We start from the raw sequence: 9,960 nt of genomic DNA, 5'->3' as shown, positions 1-9,960 counted from the left end.
TTCCAGGTTGCTTTTCTCCTTGATTAGTTTCCACCCATTGCTTCTAGTCCTAACCTTCAGGTGCTTGGTAGAATAGATTGAACCCCTCGTCTTTGTGACAACCCTTCAAATATTGGAACATTGCTGTCATGTCACCCCTAGCCCTTCTTTTCTGAATACCTACAGAATACAGAATGAGAGTTGGAAGGGACCTTGGAGGTCTTCTAGTCCAGCTCCCTGCTTAGGCAGGAGACCTTACACCACTTCAGACAAATGGATAGCCAACATCATCTTAAAAACTTCCAGTGTTGCAGCATTCACAACTTCTGGAAGCAAGTTGTTCCACTGATTAATTGTTCTCACTGTCAGGAAATTTCTAATCAAGGAGAGAAGCAACTTAGAACCAAGGAGAAATTTCCATCCATTGCTTCTTGTTCCACCCTCATGTGCTTTGGAAAATAGGGTGACTCCCTCTTTTTTGTGGCAACCCCTGAGATATTGGAATACTGCTATCATGTCTCCTTTAGTCCTTCTTTTCATTAAACTAGACATACCCAGTTCCTGCAAATGTTCTTCATATGGTTTGGCCAAGACCAGCATACTGTCAAAATGAAAAGAATCTATGGATAAACAGAAGTTCAAATCCAAACCAAGCAAAATCCTCCACTTCTGGATTCTTTTGCAATCTTCTTACATGATGGTTCCCAGTAATCTAATTTTAAAAAAATCTATATTTTTTTCAGAATGTTCCTGTTTTTGATTATGAAAATAATCACCATCCTTTTTAGGAAAAAAAAATTATTAAAAAAAGAGATTTTCCAATCAGCCTCTCCTTCCTGCTTGTTAAAATAAGATATACAGGTAATTACACCTCATCTCGGTTTGCCTTCTGGTTGACTTCACAACTTTTATGTGGGCTCTTCAGTTTTGGGGTTGGATCATAGTGTGAAGCGAATAATTGCTATTTGTGAGAATTATGATTTACCGCAGGGATCTCTGCCATTTTCAGGGGTGGCGTGGTGGCTAGAGGGGGAGCTCTCACCTTATAATCAAGAGGCTGTGAGTTCAATCCTAAGTAGAGTCAGGTATTTCTCTCTCTGGACACGCTTGAGAATATATCTGCTGAACAAAACTCCACATTGGTGACAGGAAGGGCATTGGGCCATTAAAACACTTAGCTAGCTGCATTCAGTTACCCAGACTCCACCCTACGAGGAATTATGGGGTTGTTAAATGACAGTGATGATCTCTGCTGTTTTCAAGACTGAGGTCTCTTTGCAGCCTTTGTGTTGCTTACTAGATGACCTTCTGTGACCTTGTGATGAGCAAAGTCAACGGGGAAACTAGATTCACTTAACAACCGTGTTACTTGCTTAATAACTGCAGTGATTGACTTAACAATGGTGGCGAGAAAGGTTGTAAAATGAGGGCAAAACTCGCTTAGCAACTGTCTCGCTTAGCAACAGAGATTTTGGGCTCAGTTGTGATCATAGAGGTTGAGGATTAACCTGTTTGGCCAATAAGAGGTGAAGAACCTTTGGGATTGGAAAGGTAAATTTATGATTCGGAAGGCCTAGGATTATTCACAGGGCATCCGGCAGCAACTCCTCAAGCCAAACATCTGTTTTTTCATGTTCTCATGAATACTTCCTATCCCTGTGATGGTCAACCTATGGCACGCCAGCCAGAGGTGGGATGCAGAGCCCTCTTTCTGGGCATGCATGCCGTCACCAGCTGCTCTTCTGGTTTTCGGCATGCGCTTGCACACCAGCCAGCTGCCAGAGTGCTGGAAAACAGCCTGAAAATTCCCCCCAAATGGCCTGAGAACTGCCTCCCAAAATGGTCTGAAAAATCCCCAAAACGGCCTGAAAACTATTCCCAAAACATCCTGAAAACGGCTCCAAAAACAGCCTGAAAACAACCCCCAAAAGAGCATGAAAACACACCCCAAAATGGCCTGAAAACTACCCTCAAAACAGCCTAAAAACAGGCATGTGCACGCCAGCCAGCTGCTCTTCTGGTTTCCCCCGTGTGCATGTGGACTGGCCAGCTGGTCTTCATGGGTGCTAGAATGCTGGAAAATGGCCTGAAAATGATCCCCAAAACAGCCTGAAAATGACGCAAAAAAAAATGGCAAAAACAGCCATAAACCAGGCATGTGCGTGCCAGCCAGCCAGTCTTCGGCTATTTCTGGTGCTCCAGCATGCGAGAAGACCGGCTGGTTGGCACATGTGCCAGAAACCCAAAGACCAGCTGGCCGGCGTTGTCTTTGGGTTTCTGGGGTTTACACATGCGCATGCACGCAATTTCCAGTTTGGGCACTCAATGTCGAAAAGATTTGAAATCACTGTCCTGTCCTATAAAATCTAATGCAGTGGTTCCCAAACTTGGCAACTTTAAGACTTGTGGACTTCAACTCCCAGAATTCGCCAGCCAGCTCTGTGGAGTTGAAGTCCACAAGTCTTAAAGTTGCAAAGTTTGGGAACCACTGACCTAATGCATATAATGCCTTTTTTCCTTTTGTCATGAAAAGTGGCAATTTCTACAGAAGTTTTAAAAGGTTTCCTGACCACACTGGCTTTTTTAAAATCATTGCTAATGCTGTTTTGTCACCCCTAGGGAAAAGTATAGTATTGTGTGTGAATCCAGCCTCTTCCCCCAGCCAACACGGTGGGGAATGATTCACACAAACATGACAATGTTATCATAGCCGTTATAACACTGTTTCTCAACTGTGACAACTTTTTTAGATGTGTGGACTTCATCTCCCAGAATTCACCTTTTTTACATGAAAATTACAAACCCAGAGATTTGTAATCTCTGACTCAAGAGAGTCACACAATCAACCCACAGAAAAGTGATAGAAAAGTTTCAGAAGAAAAGATACAAGAAATAGAAAAAGAAGAAGGAGAGAAAATAAAATTTAGGAATAGGGGATTAGTTAAAAAAAAACGAAATATCTTAAACATTGTAATAGTATGTATCTAATCAAGATGTGTGTGAACTATATTAATACTTTTAAATGTGCAAAGTAATTATGCAAAATACTTACTTTATAAAGAACTGAATTTGAAGACACATGTTATTTATAGAAATAGAGAAAGGAAATGATACATTTGGCTTAATCTTTAAAGCAGTGCTTCTCAACGTGTGGGTCGGGATCGCTTTGGGGATCAAATGACCCTTTCACAGGGGTTGCCTAAGACCATCGGAAAACACATATTTTCGATGGTCTTAGGAACCGAAACACCAATTTTATGATTGTGGGTCACCACAACATGAGGAACTGTATTAAAGGGTTGTGGCATTGGGAAGGTTGAGAACCACTGCCCTAAAGGGAAGTGAATAACAATATTGTTTAGGTACATAATAAAAATTAAAAGTTGGAAAATATGAGAAGATAAGAAGCACGGCTAGAAGTGAAATGAGATGGAAATCCAATGTAAAAGAAATTATGTATATGTGAAAATGTTAAAGGGGAAAACCAGACAACACTCTATTGAAAAGAGAATTTTAATTATGTAAGAATTTTTTTAAAAAAGCTTTGTTTTTTAAAAAAAATAAAATTACAAATCCAGCCACCTTTAAAAAAAAAATCACAGCAATCTGTGTTTCCCAATACAGTTTGAAGGTTAGCGAAGTAGATGCCAGCTAAGACATGTTGACATAATTACATGGCAATTTGGCACTGTCCTAAAATTGCTGTTAAGTCATCAAGCCTCTACACTGCATGCTTTGTGAATGTGGTTAGTGAGGCATTGAGCAAAATAAGAGTTTGAGTGACTTTCTTGGCACAGCTTGGGTCAGTGGTAGGACAAGTAGGTGGTGTGAATACTAAGCTAATCAAGGAGAGAAGCAACCCTAGAACCAAGGGGAAATTTCCTGACATTGTCAACCATTAATCAATGGAATGGCTTGCCTACAGAAGTTGCGGGAGCTTCATCACTGGAGGTCTTAAGAAGAGATTGGACAACCATTTGTCTGAAATGGTGTAGGGTTTCCTGCTTGAGCAGGGGGTTGGACTAGAAGACCACCAAGGGCCCTTCCAACTCTGTTATTGTGTTTGCATGCTTGTTTTACTACTCACCCAGGGAGCTGCTTTTCATGTTTCCCCAAAAACAAGACTGGGTCTTATTTTCTTTTGTAAGGAGGTCACAAGTTGTCTCACTTAATGGCTTCGGCAAAAGGTCATGAAAGCAGGGCACCACACTTAACAAGCGCCTTATTTAATTATGAGTTTCCAGTCTTTATTGTGGACATAAGCAAAGGATGGTTGTGCTGCAGATGAAGGCGAATATATGTGTCCAGGATAATGTTGCAGGATCCAACCTGGAGATGTCCAAAAGTCCAAAACTTATTGATTATTGTTAATTTTAATCGAATTTTTTAAAAATGTTATTGTTAATCTTAATTGGGTTTGTTTTTTGGATTTCTATCTAATTTTTTAAAACTTTTGTAATATGTGTTTTTTAAATGTTGTACGCCGCCCTGAGTCCTTGGGAGAAGGGTGGCATGTAAATCCAATAAACCAAACCTAACCAAAACATTGGAAGACAGAACTTCTGGACTTGGTGAACAATCTAGATTGGACCCTGCATTATCTGTATGCTCTGGAGTATAGGGTGAGGGGTGCAGTGGCCTATAGGTGGAGCTCTCACCTCATAATTGGGGAGGCTGTGAGTTTGATCCTAGGTAGAGGCAGATATTTCTCTCTCTGGGCACAATGAGAATATATCTGCTGAACAAAACTCCGCATTGGTGACAGGAAGGCATCTGGCCAGTAAACACTCAGTTCCATTCAGTTGCCCCAACTGCACTCCACAAGGGATTAGGGGGTTATTAAAGGGAGATGGTGGGACGTGGTGGCTCAGTGGCTAAGACGCTGAGCTTGTTGATCAGAAAGGTTGGCAGTTCAGCGGTTTGAATCCCTACCGCCGCATAACGGAGTGAGCTCCAGTGACTTGTCCCAGCTTCTGCCAACTTAGCAGTTCGAAAGCATGTAAAAATGCAAGTAGAAAAATAGGGAGCACCTTTGGTGGGAAGGGAACAGCGTTCCGTGTGCCTTTGGCATTTAGTCATGCCGGCCACATGACCATGGAGACATCTTGGGACAGCACTGGCTCTTCGGCTTTGAAACGAAGATGAGCACCACCCCCTAGAGTCGGGAATGACTAGCACATATGTGCCAGGGGATCCTTTACCTTTACTTTAAAGGGAGATGATGATTACTTGTATTCTCTGGAGATCAGATCTCGAGAGAAATTAGCGTCTTCCTGGGTGGTGGGGGGAGGTCATTTCATCATGTGTGGGGGCTTGCAAAAACAGCTAGAAAATTTCTGGAATCAAATACAGATAGTAATACAAAGGGTTTTAAAGACTAATATTCAATGGAAACCGGAACTTTTCTTGCTGGGATTAATGGACCAATAATTAGAAAAAGATTTATAGAACAATTATTTCTGTACATAACCACTGGGAGATTATTATATGCACAAAAAAATGAAAATACCCACAATGGAGGAATAGGGGATGAAGATGACAGAGAAAGCAAATTTGACCTATTTAATTAGAGACAAATACATTTGTCAGTGATTGGAAACCTTTTATTATTGTCTGGGCCTTTTCCTGAAGACAGAAAAAAACCCTGCTTGCAATATCTGGGTTTGATAATTAGAAAGAGTAGATTATGGAAAGAAGGGAATTATGATGTAACCTTAAAGAGGATAAAATTTGAATAACTGCTGTAAAGATGATTAGAAACCACTTCTTTATATTTTGCCTTTTTTTGTCCTATTTCTTTTATTTCTTTTTTATTTCTCTATTCTTGATCCATTTGTAGATCCTTTTTTGAACTTCTTTCCTTGATCCCAAACTATCTTTTTTCTCTTTCTTTGCCTTGTGTCCTCTTTTCCACTTAAACTTTTTTTTGGGGGGGGGGGGGCGTTGATTTCTAGTGGTTGATTTCTTGCAGACGTTTCATTACCCAAACTAGATAACATCATCAGCGCTAGCAAGGAGTGCAGCTTGCTTCTCCATTTATATTCTGGTGGCTTGCCCTGTCAGTATTGGTGGGGGGGGGGGGTGTCTTAGAGAAAACGAACAAGAAAACTCACAGAGCATCCAGGGCCCCTCAAGTCAACCCTGAGCTACCAATATGAGCTTCATTATTTGCAACGGGGGATGAATTGACAAGCAAAAGACATGATCAGGAGTCTCTGTGCGGGGTTCCCAACTGGGCCACCCTGCAGAAGACAAACCAGAAAGGCAGCTGCATAATAACACATATTAAAAACACATTTTTTTGGTTTGTGTGTTAAAGGCAAGAGGGAAGAATGAATGGGGCCTTGTGCCAAGGACAAAAGATGGGCCTTGACATGAAACAAGAGCCGAGGAAGATGTTTGGTGAGCTTCCTTATTCAACTTGGCTTTCAGTTGCCCTCGTGTGCCCAAACCATCCAGCGACGTGAATCTTGATTCTTTGTAGTTGGATTGGTTTTTATGATTGTTTACCAACAGAATTATTTTGTTTTGAAATAGGTGTCTATTTCAATGAGACCCAGTTGGGCCTGGTGATGAAGGCGCCCGGCTAAGAACCATGAGACGGGGAGTCCTAGTCCTGCCTTAGGCATGAAAGCCAGCTGGGTGGCAACCCGATCTTGGCAAGGGGGGTCCTTGGATGGCACTCCCTGTTTCTGTGGAAGTAGAGGAAGGATTATGAGGGCTGCAGGGAGAGGAGAGAATTTCATGGGGTGGGCGTGGGGTGGGGTGGGGTCTTTTCCCCTGAATAACAACTATACCGGGGTGGAGAGGTGGCGGAGGGGAAATTCTCTTCCAGAAAAAGAATGCTGAACTCTCAGCCTTTCTTGTACTCTGGTGCAGCAGACAACTAAGTGGTGGAGGGGTTGCAGGCTGAACTGAAGCCGAAGCCAGGAGGCCAACCCCTGCCTCTAATTCAAGAACTCTGGAGGGGCTGTGGGCTTTGGTCCCAAGTATAGTATCTAGGGACTGGGAGTCTTTCTTTTTTCTTTCTTTCTTTCTTTCTTTCTTTCTTTCTTTCTTTCTTTCTTTCTTCCTTCCTTCCTTCCTTCCTTTCTTTCTTTCTTTCTTTCTTTCTTTCTCCCCCTCTCTCTCCCCCTTCCTTCCTTCCCTTTGTTTCCTTTATTTCTTCCTCCCCTTTTCCTTTCTTTTTTCTTTCCTTCCTTCTTTTCTTCCTTCCCTCCTTCCTTCCTTTTTCCTTCCCTTCCCTTATTTTCCTTTCTCTTCTGGATTTTCTTCAATGGGTTTTTTTTAAAAAAAAATGTTTTGCTGACTCTGACCTCTACCCACCCCATATCTTGATGGATGCCTGCATCCTAGCCCAGTTTCAGAAACTGTGGAGACCAAAGTCCAAGATTCCCGCAGAGATTTCGGGATAAAAATGCTCCTCTTGCTTTCTTTTTCCTTCTTTTTTTCTTTGCTTTAGCCCCAAAACTCCCAAAGGACTCCTACCCCCAATCTATTATGCAAGGCAAGGCAGCCCTGGATAGAAAAAAATATAAATATAGCCCATCAGCTGCCTTAAAAGTCCCTCTGAGCCGGCTCTGAAGTGCGTCTCTCTCTCCCCCCTCTCTCTTTCCCCCTCCCTCCCTATTTCCCCCTCTCTCTCCCTCCCTCCCCCCTCTTTCTCTCTCTCTCTCTCTCTCTCTCCCTTCCTTCCTTCCTTCCTTCATGCCATCGTCCCCCAACATCTCTGCTGCAAAACAATTTGCAAGTGGCCTGTCGCATCTCTTGGGGGGGGGGGAAGAATGCTGAATCAGCCGCAGCTCTTGAGGGGAGGGAGGGTACGCATATTGATTGGAAATAAATTGGATTCCTGATCTAACTCCTAACACTGCAAAGGACCCAGTTCTGGAGATAAGAAAAAACGGAAGGAAAAAACCAGACCAGCAGAACTTTCCCTGATCCAAATGGCTGTGGATTACTTCAGACGGATTTCTTCTGGGAGCTTAAAGCAGAGTGGCTAGTCCTTCTGCCCCCTTTTAACCCCATGGCAATGAGCTCCCAGAATCAGTTGGACTGAGGGGACGGGCAGCCTAAAGTCACTAGAACTAGCTCACCGTTTGGCCTTCAAGAAGCAGCTGGAAGGAGAATATCTTCAGTTGTTCCCTAAAGGCAGCTCTCTGTGCCATCTTCAGAGGTGATATTCAGCTGGTTTGGACTGGTTTACCCAGACCAGGGGTCAGCAAACTGTGGCTTTGGAGTCGCATTCGATTTCGATTTTTGATTTTATTGTATTTCTATGCCGCCCTATTCCCGGAGGGACTCAGGGCGGCTCACAAACCAAGTCAGGGTGGGGGGAATAAAGAAAAACAACGGACAACACAACACCACAATTTTAAAACACTCAACAGCCACACCATTCGAGCGGGGACAGGAACTCATCAGCCCCAGGCCTGTCGGAACAGCCAGGTTTTTAAGGCTTTGCGGAAAGCCTGGAGGGTGGTGAGGGTTCAAATCTCCACGGGGAGCTCGTTCCAGAGGGCCTGAGCAGCCACAGAGAAGACCCTCCTCCGGGTGGTAGCCAATCGGCATTGGCCAGTGGATGGAATTCGGAGGAGGCCTAATCTGTGGGATCTAATTGGTCTGTTGGAGGTAATTGGCAGCAGGCGGTCTCTCAAGTACCCAGGTCCAATACCATGAAGGGCTTTATAAGTGACGACTAGCGCCTTGAAGCATATCTGAAGACCAATAGGCAGCCAGTGCAGCTCGCGGAGGATAGGTGTAACGTGGGTGTACCGAGGTGCACCCACAATCGCTCGCGCGGCTGCATTCTGGACAAGTTGAAGTCTCCGAATGCTCTTCAAGGGCTGCCCCATGTAGAGCACGTTGCAGTAGAGCACATTGCAGTAGCATGTGGCTCTTTCCTCCCTCTGCTGCGGCTCCATCACCAGTCGGTGCCACAATTTTGAGAGGAGCTTCCGGGGGGGGGGGGGGGGAGAAGCACAGTGCGCCAGAAGAAGACTCTATGGCAAGGGGAGGGTTTTCCAGTTGTCTCCACAATTGATAGGGCTTTCGGTTATGACAGGTAGAGGAAAAAGTACTCTGTGCTAGGAGGAGACTCTGTAGTGGGAGAACTGAACTTCCGGTCAGCTCCAGAATTGAACAGGAGGCTTCTGGTTAGGACCTTTATGGCTCCCGGTGTTTTCTTTTCAGTGGGAAACAAATGGCTCTTTGAGTGTTTAAGTTTGCTGACCCCTGATTTAGACCAATATTGGAAATCATGGGTCGGCATATCAAAGAACGCAACTTTCTCCCTAATTCATTTGTGTGTTGTCCATTCAATTTTTGTAAAATGTCATGTTGTGTGCATTTCTGTGTTGAGTTCTGGGGCAGGAAAAAAAAATCAAAGCAGTTGCTGTGAAGATGCAGTGCTGCTAAGCCACCATTCCTCCGCGGTATAGAAAATTCATGGGATATAAGTAGCAACTTGTAATGGTGGCTGGATCTCTTCAAAGGGGCTTAAGAAGCTGGAAGGTGGGAGGGAAAGAGAAGGTCCTGCCAATGATCAATCAGCCTCCAAGTTTTCCAGAGCGCTAGTATCTCAAAGGAGTAATTATTGTTTATTTGAGATGCCTTGCAGCTGACCTGGAAGTAAATCTGCTCAGCTGATTAGTATGGATAGCACGCTCGCACGGGTGCCACGCGTGCGGACACACACACACACACACACACACACCCTGCCACCCCGGCTTTATGCCGTTCTATTTAGGCACATTTTCAAGCCAAAGCATATGCGTGAAAGGCTGAGCACATGAGTGGACAGGGCACATGCAGTTACATTTGCGAACCGATAGGGAAAGTAAGTGAATGCCACCCCTGGTCGTCTTAGCAGTGAAGGGAGCAAAGGGGCTGGTTTGAATAAGCTTAGCCAGGGTATGTTTAACAATAACCTATTGAACCAAACAGTTAGCTAGGTTCATACAACATTAGGAGTTAGACCAA

The 9,960-nt window shown here is 43.9% G+C and overlaps 1 protein-coding gene across 1 annotated transcript in view; it reads left to right on the top strand.

Annotated features, from left to right (window-relative positions):
* The window catches only part of ANK1 (ankyrin 1), a 202,709-nt gene that overhangs the window by 51,246 nt on the left and 141,503 nt on the right, over nt 1-9,960 (top strand). The window lies entirely within an intron of this gene.

This window comes from Thamnophis sirtalis, unplaced genomic scaffold (assembly GCF_051295495.1).
Source record: "Thamnophis sirtalis isolate CommonGarterSnake01/CBP01778 unplaced genomic scaffold, rThaSir2_p1.2 scaffold_2, whole genome shotgun sequence".
In the NCBI taxonomy this organism is placed as follows: domain Eukaryota; kingdom Metazoa; phylum Chordata; class Lepidosauria; order Squamata; family Natricidae; genus Thamnophis; species Thamnophis sirtalis.
This window is presented reverse-complemented; position numbering and strand designations above follow the sequence as displayed.